The sequence below is a fragment of the Stegodyphus dumicola genome, chromosome 11 (assembly GCF_044657685.1).
Source record: "Stegodyphus dumicola isolate Sdum_Otavi_A_Nest chromosome 11, ASM4465768v1".
NCBI classification, from domain to species: domain Eukaryota; kingdom Metazoa; phylum Arthropoda; class Arachnida; order Araneae; family Eresidae; genus Stegodyphus; species Stegodyphus dumicola.
In genome coordinates this window covers 167,440,754-167,454,121 of record NC_140778.1, presented here as the reverse complement: position 1 = coordinate 167,454,121, position 13,368 = coordinate 167,440,754, and the positions used below count along the sequence as shown (strand labels likewise).

Below are 13,368 nucleotides of genomic sequence, written 5' to 3'. Positions count from 1 at the left end.
AGCGGGCGGTGAAGAAGCGGTGTCAGTCAGTGTCTCAGGAGTTGAGGAGGTAAAGTCATCGTCTCCAGGAGAGGTGGGAGGCGGAGCCTGTCTGTGACGGAGGTGACGATGGGACCGCAGCTGTTTCTTATTCAGGCAGGAGCGACCACAATCCGGGCAGGTGACGGCAGACGCCAGTTGAGGTGTGGAAGCATTAGTCTTTGGTCCAGGTATGACGGTGGGAGTAGAATTCCTGGCCGGGAGGGTGAAGTATGGTGTCGACGGGATTGACGTCTCCGAAGGTGGCAGCAAGTTCCTTGTGTTCTCCGCAGGAAACACCTTGGATTTAGCAGGTACGTTGGACGTCAGAGACTCCGTCCCCGCGGTGGAGGTGATCACTGCGCAGAGAGGACCGGTTGAAGCAGGATGAGCAGAACTCTCTCTCATGGATGGCGAAGAAAGAGCTTCAGCGTAAGTGCGTGGGGGTGAGATCGTGAGTGTGTTCGATGAGCAGGCATGACCAGCCGCCGTCCGAGCCCGTGTATGATGACATACGGGCGAGATCAATGACCCAGGAATGCTCGCAGCTACCCTTCTGTCAGGAGGTGGGTGGAGCTGACTGTCTTTCTCCTGCACGTGCGTCCTTGTATGCCTTCTGAGGCCCCTTCTGCTCGTACACTCCAATCCGCAGACGTAGCATGCGAATGTAGACTGGGGTGTGGTGGGCGTGTCCTTGGCAGAGGAGGACGTGTGAGCAGACTTGGCGAGTGATGAACCCTCTGGTGTCCTTCGTTCACTAGGTTGACAAGTGACCACAGGTAGGAGCGGTGTGCAGCCAGAAGTCTTGGCTTGAATTCTATCCAACAGTTGGCGTAAGTGTCCACCTTTGGAAAGGGGCGGTCCAGAGGGTGTAACGAAAGCTGGCACGTGTCTGGGCAAGGAGGACGACCCGGTGGGCGTGGCTTCACTAGTGGCGATACTCCCGTAGTAGTAGGTGGGCACACTCCTGGCAGACGAGCCGGCTCCGGGCAGGCAAGGCGTGGCACTAGGGACCACAGCGGCGACTCCAGGATGAGCAGTGGCACTAGAAGATGCAGGAACAGCTCTGGAACCTCCAGTGGCAATTTCGGGAGAGGCACTCGCTCCAAGGGCAGGAATAGCTCCGGCAGATCCAGCGACGACACAAGAGTTTCCATCGGAGGATCCATGGTCTGCAGCGGCGACTTGGGAAGTAGCCGGAACGGATTGGATCAATCCAGGGACAGATGCAACCGGGAAGGCTCCGGCCGTCACAGGGATGTCTTCAGAAGCTCCAGGGTAGGCAGGAATGGCCTCAGACAATCCGGGGGCCTCAGCTTCTGCATCAGGCGCACCAGGAGAGGCTCCAATAGATCCAGGGATGGCTTGGGAAGCATCAGCGGCTGATCCCGGAGCAAGAGGGACGACTCCATTGGATCCAGGGATAGCTCCAGCGGGAACGGCGGGCACTCCATGGTCAACAGCTGCTCCAGGGACTCCATGAACAGCACGGGAACAGGTTCCAATGGATCCAGCAACAGGACCTCCAGCGGGAACGGCAGGCACTCCACGGTCAACAGCTACAACAGGAACGTCTCCAGGGACTCCATGCACCGTATGGGAACCTGCTCCGGCATCCAGGACTCCAAAACTGGCTTCAGGAGGCGGTGAGCGTCTTCCAGGGCTCCGAACTCCAGGCGGTGGGCGGGGCCTCGGCGGTGGGCGAGGCCTAGAAACAGGAAACATCTTTAGCCACCAGTCTACCTGTAAAAACAGTAAGAAGTGACCAAAAAAGATGAAAAAGTATCGGCAACTTGACCGATTTACTACACTTTGATCTTAGCCAAAAGGCCGAGAGATCTTAGCCAAAAGGCCGAGAAGCGATGCAGAATTCTCTGGCGTGATGAATTCACTTTCAATTTTTCATATTTCAAAAGTCCTGAGCATTCGTGCAGGGGGAGAAGGGGGTGCAGAAGACTCAGGTTAGCGAGTGCTGCTTGGGGGTTTTTTATGATATGTCGTTATTTCATCCTCCTCCTGTGTTACAAAAAAAGAGGTGTACAAGGATGACCAATTTCTGTCTAGTCAAGTGGATCATTTTGCGGTCCTTTCTAATGTTCCCATTCTGGAGGCGTCAGTCCCCTCCTCCTTGGGCGGGGCTAGTTTTAAAAAGCCAAGGACGTCAAAAGTTCATTTCATTCAAGATTCAATTGCAAATTTTATTCTTACTACAGCAAATGAACCACAATGCTGAAATATCCTCACAGATATTTCTACAATATCGCAATAACTTACAGTAGTTATATTGGACGTTTTACGGAAACGTTGGCCGGAACAAAATTCAAAGTAGAAAAAGTTAATCCGATCTCAACGCGAAATCGCTACAGTCAATAACAGCAGTAAGTAAACAACTGAATTCCGGTGTTTTCCTCCAGCTTTTATAAGCTTACGCACCATGCAACATAATATTCTCGTATTTTCTCAATTTTTTTTCAGATGGGAAAAGAGGACAATGAAATATTCATGAAAGTGTTCATTTCTCTGGAGTAGCTTCCTCCTCCGAAAAATCTCATTCTTCACTGCAGGTGAATATAAAACAAATGTAATTACAAAGGCAATAAAAATAGCAAAACCAAAAATAAATAAATAAATATTCCTGGAGTTATCGAATGCCCATGCTTGGGAAGAAATTATTTTTTGTGATTAAAAAAATATTGAGACAGTAAAATTTATCAGCCAAAACTGCATTACATAATGCCAGAGTTTGATTGACACAAACTCGACATGCACAGTCCAGCACATGGTTTCCAACTCAGAGATACTCTCTCTCTCTCTCTCTTCAGTTCAAACGTTGCACTTGAAAACACAGAGTGAAATATTAGGAACTTAAAACAATTAAACAAACAGAAAAATTACAAAAAACACTTTACAAATTCATTTGTAATATGTACAATAAAACAGTACTTTTTAATTTACAATTAATGATTACTTTGTATTCTACACTTCCACACTAGTGGCGGGCAAGCCATCTCAAAACTCAGAATAAACTGCTTCCTGCATAGTGCAGCCATCTATTGGCATTTTCCCGTTTGTTAATATTAATGTGCCAACAAAATAAATGAATGAATGAATAAAAACATAAATACAACAATCCTTAACAATAATTGTAGACCATTACAATTAGCTGGCGTTTAGAAATCATACAGAGACAAACAAAACATTAGGAAACAGACAGAAAAATCTTTGTTGCTGCAGTGTGCCTACAAACATTTTACACCCTTTTGAGAGTTATTTACAATAAAAAGGCTCGTGTGTTGAAAGAAGCAATGTGTATACGCGCGCTGTAGTGGGAAAGATCTGGCAAATGTGAATAGGAATTCTCTCAAACTTACATGAAATGAGACAAAAATGTTACTGCAAATGAAATTTGAGTGATATTTCGAGGCCGATCTTCCTTCAATCAGTCAGACAGAATGAGTAAGTTGTTAACAGTACGGGGAAAGAAATGTGGATTTTATGGGATTTCTGTAAACCAGAACTTGACACTGAAAAGAACGAGGGTTAAACCCGAGGCTCCAGAATGTTCCCATTCCGAGGAAAAGAACGAGGGGCCCGAGTTAAAAAAAAGGCAGGTCGCCGCACACTCGTACAAAGGTATGATGTTGTCAGACCTTCGGTTTTCTGAAATTTGAAGGGGCCATTTTAAAAGGACGTTTTCCTGAGGATGCAGTGGGTGAGTGAAGTTTCTGCTTTTTGGATATATTGTGGGCCGTATCCTGCAAGTAGTGCCATAGCAGGCCAACCCGTGGCGAGGGCGGAATAAATTCCTAACCACAAGCCTATCTGCAAAAATTAGTTTAATATCTTGACGTCATGTCGACGTCGTATCAGATATTAAGCTGATAAGAACAGATTCTTTATTTAAAATATTCCATGCCATTTTACACAGCATTGATCTGATCATGGCGTGTCAGACAATGACGCACGCAGTGCGATTTTCGTTATTAATAAATAATATAAAGAATTTCGACAAAAAGATAAAACAATGAAGACGTAACAATATAATTTCTTTAACGTTATTTACAATAAAATATTTAGCATTATGTACATCACTGGTTGTTTTGATTGTTTTGGCGTGTGCCTGTTAAATGTTCGATATAAATGTCTCTCGATGCCCGGATGGTTTCGCTAACAATAAGTTTGCGCATTAAGTTTGCATACTTATTTGTGCAGAGACGTCTCACAACTCTGTCATTTGCCGGATCCCATGATCCTAGAGCACCAACAACAATGGCCTCGGTACGAACATTTCTAAACTTTCTTCTTAGAAGGTCGGCAACAGGACGATATTTGGTCTCCTTCTCAGTTCTTGCATGTTGAAAAGAGGCGAGTCGATTCTCAAAGGCGACGGTCACATCAATAATGAGGCAAGAGTCGTCTTTGGAAAGGACAAGATCGGGTCTCAGGGAAGATCCTTCAATAGCCAGATTCTCAGAAAGGACGTTCCAGCGACCAGAAGCAGCATCCTTTAACCTCTTGACGATGGAATTGTGCCTGTTCTGGTAGAGCCGCGAATACTTCATGCAATGACAGATTACATGAGGCAGAGTCTCCTCTGGAAAGGGGCAGCGACGACATGCACGGCGAGTGCGATCCCATGGTTTGGAGGCGTTCAGTGGCACGAGGTTGAGGCGGGCGCGGTGGATAAAGCGCCAGTCGGCAAAGCGAATGAACGATCCCTCATGGAAGAAGTGTGAGCTTGCACGTGCAGCCGAAACGCATTCCATGGATTTTCCTTGACTTGGGAGATTCACCAAATCTTGGAGCCTGCAAGATCTTCTAAGGTGACGAAAGGATTTGAAAATAGAGTTCCTGTTGCTAGGAAAGATGGTAGAATTCCCACAGGAGATGGAAGGGCAGCCGTCGTTGTCAAAGCTCCAGGAGATGTTAAGGCGGCGAGAGGCAGCGCGGGCAGCAGACCATAGTGAAGAGGTGGGGTTGCTGGTGGCGGCGAATGGTCCCTCATCCGATGCAGAAAGGAACTGGCTGACGATAGAAGGAGATGGAGACAGCTGGATCCGAGCGCGAATGTATCCACAAAGATCATCCCAAGCAAGCTTGCGAACGAGTGGGTCCCTAGATGTTAGGAGCTTAAACGCACCGTCCACAGCAGCAATGTCGGAGTCTTCGGCGGCAAGAGGGACACCGAAGGAACCTTTCCCGGAGAGGCCGTAGAGATAGTTATTGGAGGCTTCTGGGGGGAGGTTCAGGGTCCTTTTAATGGCAGGCTTGAGGAGATCGTCGATCTTTTTCCAGTCAGTTTTGGAGAACTGAGACGTCCTCATGTGAAACAGGAGCGACGGGAAGAAGAAGGTCTTAAGAGCATCAATCCGTTGCCAGGGTGCCAGCTTAGATTCAGAAATACACTTGGCCAGTGACAAGAAGTCGCGGAGTTGGGCACGTGCAGGCGGGAGGTTGAAGCCAATGGGCTTACCAAGAAACTTGAAGAATTCACCCTCTTTAAGTGCAGGAATTGGAACTTCAGAGATGTAGAAGGCAGTCGGAAGAACACGGGAGGAGCGAACAGCAGAGAAGTGGAAGGAGCGGCACTTCTTGGGGTTCAGCAAGAGATTGAGCCTGGAACATGCATCTTGGACCCGGAGGAGGTCATGCTGGAGTGCTTCAGGAGAAGGCGCCAACAGGAGGAGGTCATCAGCATAGGCCAGAATCTTTGGAACCGGAGACATCGATTCAACACAGCGAAGGACGGGGTCGATGACAAGGTTGAATAGGAGTCCGCTAAGTGGGCAGCCTTGGCGAACCCCAGCGTGGATGTCGACAGGACAGGACGTGCCATCACTTGACAAGAAGGAGGTGGTAGAGCCACTGTAGAAGGACCTGATGAGGGAAGAGAAGTCGTCACCAACACCGGAGTCAGAGAGAGCAGCATAGATGGCTGAGTGTGGCACGGATCCAAAGGCATTAGAAATGTCTAAGGATGCTAAGCACAATTCAGACCTGGATCGACGAGCTAATTGGAGTTGACTGTGGAGGATGAAATTGTGTTCAAAGACACCATCATGAGCAAGGAAACCTTTCTGGCAGGGGCTGAGAACGTCGTGTGTAGAAAGCCAGCTGGAGAAACGACGTGCCATGCAACCAGCAAAGAGCCTTGATATGCACGAGCTAAGGGCGATGGGTCGCCAGTTGTCAATAACGGAGGGGTCCCCATCCTTGAAGATAAGAAACGTGCGAGAGGACTTCCAAGAGGCCGGAATGCGTCGCAGCTTCAAGCAGATGTTAAAAATAGCACAAAGTGCCTTGCATTCGGGGTCGACATCTCTCCAGTGTCTGTAAGAAAGCCGATCAGGGCCAGGCGCGGAATTTTCACAAGCCATCAGCTTGGAACGCACTTCAGAAGGGGAGAACGGCGACATGTCAACAGGAGGACGATCAGAAGCATGCTGGCAGAAGATGGAAGTGTCTGCATCCCGTGGAGAGTACTTTTCAGAGAAGTGGGCAGCAAGATCTTCCGCAGGAATCGCACAGAAAGAGGAGTCACGTTGGGTGATGAGTCGGAGGGCTCTCCGACGATTCATCCGGTAGATCCTCTGTATGACACGGGGATTGGAGGCGTCCGGTGTGCGGCGAAACCCAGACTCTTCAGGAGGCACAGGTGGAGGGAGCTTGACAGTATCAGAGGCAGAGGAGATGATGGCATCAAGGCAGGTCTCGAATTCGGACCAGGTGTTATTGTCATCTGGAGCAGAGGAGAGGCGCTGGAGGGTCTCGCTGAACTGCAGCAGTGGGGAATCATCCGGAAGCAGGGTGTCAATGGAGGGAACAGTCGCGGAGTCACGAAGGCTACCGGAAGGAACGGAGAATCCATCATCAAGGAAGCTTGAATTGAGAAAGTCGTCCGCTGGAGCAGAGAGCGAGAGAGCCGGCGAGGAAAGTGCAGGAGAGACTGGAGAAGCAGAAGGAGATGATCTTCTGGCAGGAGAAGCAGGAGTACCAGGTGAAGAAGTAGGAGATGAGTGAGGACGCTCTGGAGAGACTGCAGCAGAAGGAACAGGAGGCGAGGGTGCGGCAGTCGAGGCAAGAGCATCATTCATAGGAACGGCGGGTACAGCAGGCGGAGGAGCAGGCACCGTGGAAGCAGCAGCAGGAGAAACCTGGGTAGGTTGTTGGCGTGGTCTTCTCGGTCTTTGAGGGACAGGAAGAGGGAGAGCAATATTATCAGAGGTAGCATTACGTTCAGCTCGCTGATGGAAGGCAGAGTGGTTGAAGAGACCTTTTCTGGAAGGACAGGAGAAGGGACACACTGAACATTTCCACCGGAACGAAGCACCAGACGAGAGGACAGTAGGAGAAGAACGGAAGCAGGAATGGGAAGACACCTTGTTCACCAAGAGCATGCAACAGTGACTGCACCATTTCATGCAGGAAGAGATGGGAAGCTGATGCTCCTGGAGAAGGTGGCGTGTGAGAGACTTCTTCATCCTTGACCAGGAGTTGGACCTAAATAGAAGGCTGCAGTTTACTTCCGTGCAGGAGAAGACGTCGTTGACAGGAAAGACGAGATGCAGCGTAGAGTCGACCCGACAAGTGGAATCAGGACCCTGAGGGCCGATGTAGGTGGTGTCAAGGCCAGGAGAACTGGGAGGAGGCGAAGTTCTGGGGGCGGCAGTCGGAGAATCAGAAGCAGGAAGCCGGAAATCACGAGGAGAGTCAGAGCTGGGAGAGGATCTGTGACGTCGGTACCAGTGGAAGCGCAGCTGTTTCTTGTTGATACAGGACATTCCACAGTCACCACAGATGATCAAGGCAGGCGGAGGAGGAGAAGGGGAAACGGAGGTGCTGGCATCCGGCAGACAGGAGGACACGGCAGTCGGATCACTGGCGCAAGATGAGGAACCTGGGGCAGACGTCACAGGGCAGACAGGAGGCAAGATGTCGCCGCTAGGTGCAGGGACAACTGTGCAATCAGGAGACATCGTGGAAGGAGATCCAGGAGGAGGCGGTCCAGAGCAGGTATGTTTGACAGCAGCACGCGAACGAGTGTGGTGGCACACTGGCGAGTCAGAGGAAACATCAAAGAGAGAAGAGGCAGGCGAGTCAGACGAAGATCCAGTGGGATGAAGATCCAAGGTGGGAGACTGGGAAGAGCGGGGTCCAGGAGGTGAGCCACAAGAGCGACGGTAAACTGAGTCAGGCGACCTTTCGTAGATCTTTGCTAGGAGTTGCCTGAGATTACCACCTCGTAGCAGTGGAGGACCGGAAGGCGTGGCAGCCGCAGCAACATGTCGGACAGGAGGTCTTGAGCTGGAACGCATAGCAGAAGCATGGTTTTCAACAGGCAGACAGGTGACAGAGCAGGGCTGAGGTGACGACACAGCAAGAGAGGAGCGCATATCCACAGCAGGTATCGTAGAAGCCGTAGGCAACATCCGAGGTAGGCCAGGAGTTGTTGGCGACGGGATTCTGGGCGGACGAACCGGAACTGGAATGTAGTCACTCGAGGAGCCGGCATCATTCGGTGGTCCAGGCATAGCTGAAAAAAATGGAGAGAAACACAGCAGCACAAAAAGCAAGAACAAAGCACTTTTGGCAAGATCAAACATAAAACAGTCAGAGGGCAAGAGCAACTGTCGAAGCTTTGGCTGGATCTGGTAGGGAAAAAAAAAAAAAAAAAAAAAAAACATAACCAGGGTAGGCGGAGAAACTAACGCGTGCAACTAGCCGATTTGGATGGAAATTGGTGTCGAGCTAAGGATTCACTCAGCCGAGTGGCCTCTCTGCTAAGACACCAATGGAGGTAAGTCCCTGGACCCACGACGAACTGGGGGTCGAGGCACCTATCGAGACTAAATACTCGAAAGGAAAAACCATTGACAGGAGAGCAAAGACGATGACCAGGACTTGGAAGATTACGCCCCACTAAAGGCCGTACCCAGCCGGGTGTCCTTTTCACATGGATGGGTAATCGGAAGCTTACTCGATCCCTGACCTGTGGCAGAACACAGGCTAAGGGCTCACGGCTACTCCGGGACACTAATCCGAGTAAGCATAAAAACCAACCAGTTAGATCGAAACTAACCTGGACATGGGAAAAATAAATAAAACGAAACAAACGATAGCGGAAGGAGCAAAGAGATAGGGATGAAATAAAGGAAAGACCACGCCCACCATAATAGTGAGTTTGTGCAAAGGAAAAAATAAGGGCTCAACGAAAGCATTTTAACACTAAATAGCGAAAAAATACTAAAGAAGAGCAAGAATAGACAGGAAAGAGGTAGAAAAAGTTAGACCCCACCCATCACATGGATTAACCGAAAACGGCTAGTTCGGTGATAGCGGGAAAAGACACCTGCACGCTCACAGGGAAAGGAAAGGTTCCTACTGACGCAAGTAAAGGTCACCAACCCATCAAGCAACAGTAGGAGAAAAAGAGACAAAATAAAGCAAAACTTACCAAAGATCCACCTTGGCTCCGCCCTCCGGACGAGGCAACTACTCTATCAGCATATCCACCGGTGAACCTATAAAAATAAATCAAACCGGCAAATTAAGCTGATAAGAACAGATGTTTTTTATTGAACAATACTTTTGGCCACTTTACAGAAGAATGATATTTGCGTGGCAGAAATATCATTTTACAATTCTATTATACATTAATTTTCTATTTACAATTATTTACAGAGCGAAGCAGATATGGACAACAACTATTTTCAGAACCAAGCACTTATGTACAACATACTAGGTTTTTCTTTCTACTTACATATTTCGGGGGTTTGTACTTTGTGAACACTTAATCGGATAGTTCAGTGAGTCCATGTTAAATTTACCAGTTCTCCTGTCTGACGTCCGTGAGATGCTCCACATAGATATCCCTTGATTTACTTATTGTTTCACTTACGATGAGCTTTCGCATAAGTGATGCGTACTTCCTGCTGCAGATCCTGCTGAGAACTTTATCGTTGTTTGGATCCCATGATCCTAGTGCTCCGATTACAATTGCTTCTACGCGCACATCGTTGTATGTAGATTTCAGTGCTTCGATTAGCGGACGGTACTTGTTCATCTTCTCTCGGCGAGCAGCATCAAATGAAGACCGACGGTTGTCAAAAGCAACTGTTATGTCTAGGATGAGGCATGCGTTGTCTCTTGTTAGGATGATGTCCGGGCGTAGCGGGAGTCCTCTGACTGGCCGGTTCTCGGAGAGGAGCTGCCACCTTCCACTGGCTGCCTTTTTAATCCTCTCTACCACTGCATTGTGCCTCGCTTGGTAGAGACGGCTGTATCTCATGCAGTGGCAGAGGACATGCGGGAGGGTCTCGAGCTCAAAGTTGCATCTTCTGCAGCCACGGGAGCCATTCACATTGCGACGAACACCGTTCAGGGGGACGAGGTTTAGCCTTGCACGATGTATAAATCGCCAGTCGGCGAATCGTGTAAATGCCCCGTTCCGGAAAAAGTGAGAGCTTGCTTTGGCAGCCGCTGCGCATTCCATCGCCTTGCCCTGGTTGGGATAAGTGATGAGTTTCTCTGCGCGGGATTTCTTGATGGCATTCCGCAGGGTGCGGAATACAAGGCGTCGCTTGCCGGCTGTTATGGTGGTACCGTCATGAGAGATCTCCACAGTGTGGTCGTCAGAAATTGTCCACGTGACTTTTAGGCGACGGGCTGCGCTTCTGGCCGCGGACCAAACTGATGAAATTGGGTTGGAGGTGCTCCTGGGAAAGTCTTCGTCACATCCCGAAAGGAAAGCTGCAATCTCAGAGAAGGAAGGAACCCTTTTCAGTCGTCCACTTACAAGTCGCGTAAGGTCCTCCCAAGCGAGCTGTTGTATCCCAGGGTCCAATGAAGTGAGCAACTTGAAAGCGCTGTCAATCCTTGCTATATCTGAGCTTTCGGCAGCCAGCGGGATACCAAAGCATGCAGATTCCTTCGCGCCGTAAAGATATTCATTTGCCGCCTCGGGAGGTAGGTTGAGAGTCCTCTTTAGTAGCGGGCGCACATGTGAGTCAATCTTTGCCCAGTCGGTTTTCTTCAACCGGGCCGTCCTCATATCAAAATCCATTGATGGAAACACAAAGGATTTGAGCGCGTCAATGCGCTGCCAGGGAGCAAGTGGCGAATTCAGGATCATCTCTCATTTCTGTAGGTAAGTATTGAGTGCCTCGATGTCCGGTGGTTGGTTGAATCCAATTGGTTTCCCCAAAAATTCCTCACCTTCACCCTCACGAAGACACCTGATGGCAGTGCCGTCGATCGAGAACTGAGAGTGGCGGACACCCGTTGGGCGAGCTCCGGAGATATGTAGGGAGAAGCATTTTCTGGGGTTGATGTAGAGGCCAAGCTTTCCAACCAGGTTGTGCGTCAGATTGAGTTGAGTTTGCAGCTCCGCAGGGGAGGGCGCGAGTAGCAGTAGGTCGTCGGCATACGCCAGTATGCGGTGTAGAGGACTTTGCCCTTGGACTGCGACAAGTATCGGGTTGATGGTCAAGTTGAACAACAGCCCACTTAGGGGGCAACCCTGACGTACTCCAATGTCAATTGGAATTGGATCCGTGGGGCCTTCCTCTGTGAAGACGCGTGTGGACGCATCCGTGTACAGCTCCTGTATCAGCTCGGTGAAATGATTCCCAACTCCAGAGGCTCGAAGCGCAGCAAAAATTGCATCGTGGGGCACGGATCCGAAGGCATTGGATAGGTCCAATGACGCCAGGCAGGTGTCAGATTGGCTGGTCCGTGCTAGCTGGATTCTCTGCTGAACAACGAAGTTATTTTCAAACACCCCGTCGAAGGGTAGAAATCCCTTCTGTGACGGGGAGAGGATGCAGTTGTCGATGAGCCAAGAAGTGAACCGTCGTGCCAGGCAACCACAGAACAGCTTGGCAATCGTAACACTCAGCGAGATAGGACGCCAGTTTTTGATGTTATGCGGGTCACCCCCTTTGGGTAACAGGATAGTACGAGAGTCTTTCCAAGCTGCAGGGACTTTCCTAGCTTTCAAGCAGATGTTGAAGATGGCTGCGAGTACTGTACAGTCCGGATCAACGGCCTTCCAATGGTTGTATGAGAGTCGATCGTGTCCGGGTGCCGAGTTTTCAGCTGAATAGAGTTTCCTTGCGATCTCTGCAGGAGAAAATGGAGAGAGGTCAAGTTCTCTGGGGAGAGGGGATGGTGAGGTGTACACTGAGGTGTCAACTCGGTTGTTGCATAGGGCAGCAGCAAAGTGATCTTGTATATCCTGTCTTCCAATTGGGCATCTCTGTGAATCATCCCCGCAAATCAGTCGGACCGCTCTGCGTCGGTTACGACGGTAGAGTTTCTGGAGCAACTTTGGGTCATCACGTATCTTGGCGGAATTGTTGTTGTTTCCACTTACATCCTCGCTAGCGGGAGGAAGACGAACTGCACTCGCGGCGGCCATCAAGATCTCGTCAAGTAACGTGGAAAAGGCATCCCACTGCTCAGTGGTCATCGGGTCGGAAAACTCTTCCAGTCGTTCTACGAAGTGTTCAAGGGGGGACGTGACTTGTATTTCTACACCACCCAGTGGAGATCTCTCGGCATCATCCGATACGGCTTCTGGAACCGGTGAGTCGGGTGTAACTGTAGGACCGGTAGGTGAAGGCGAATCCGGGAAGGACGGCTCCGGGGAGTGTTCTTCAAAGGAAGGGTTGGTTCCCAGATTGTCAGTCAAAGGCGCATCAACCTGTGGGGTAGTCCTCATGTCTGTTCCTGGAGGTGCGGCATCCTCTTGATAGGGCAAGGTATTAGGGTCTGTTGCACTTGTCGATTGGTAGGCAGTGGAAGGTCCATCAGTTCTAGCATCATCTTGGCGAGATGTACGGAATCGTGCAGTCCGTGCCTGTCGTCTTGCCGAGGTGGAGGGAAGGAGAGGAGTCACTAGAGGTGGCTGGAGTAAGCGCTGCCGTTCACGTCGGTGGCGTGCTTGGTGGTTAAGGAATCCACCCCGTGTTTGGCATGAGAAGTCGCACTGGGTACATCTCCAACGATGTTGAATGCCCGATTCGACGACTACGGGCCGGTCTCTAAAGCATTGATGGGTCGAGACCTTAACGGCGATGGGCAATAGGCAGTGTGCACACCAGTTCCGAGTGCTAGCAACATCTATGCCATGTGTGTACAAGAGGTGTCTGCAGAGCGAGTGGCGGAGTTGGGTCCAGCGTTTCGAATGGAATGTCCTATGGCAGTCCCTTTCGGTGCAGTGGAGTGTGTCTTGCATCGGGAAGAGTAGATGGACAATAGAGTCACGTCGGCAGGATGTCTCTGGGCAGGACTCATGATTCTCCACATGAGTGGGCATAGGCAAAGGCACCCTCACTGACAGGTTCTGCA

The 13,368-nt window shown here is 50.0% G+C and overlaps 2 pseudogenes; both read right to left on the bottom strand.

Annotated features, from left to right (window-relative positions):
- Positions 1 to 1,710: 1,710 nt before the first annotated feature.
- On the bottom strand, positions 1,711 to 1,857 carry LOC146994683 (U2 spliceosomal RNA; annotated as a pseudogene).
- Positions 1,858 to 3,756: 1,899 nt separating this feature from the next.
- On the bottom strand, positions 3,757 to 3,937 carry LOC146994682 (U2 spliceosomal RNA; annotated as a pseudogene).
- Positions 3,938 to 13,368: the final 9,431 nt, after the last annotated feature.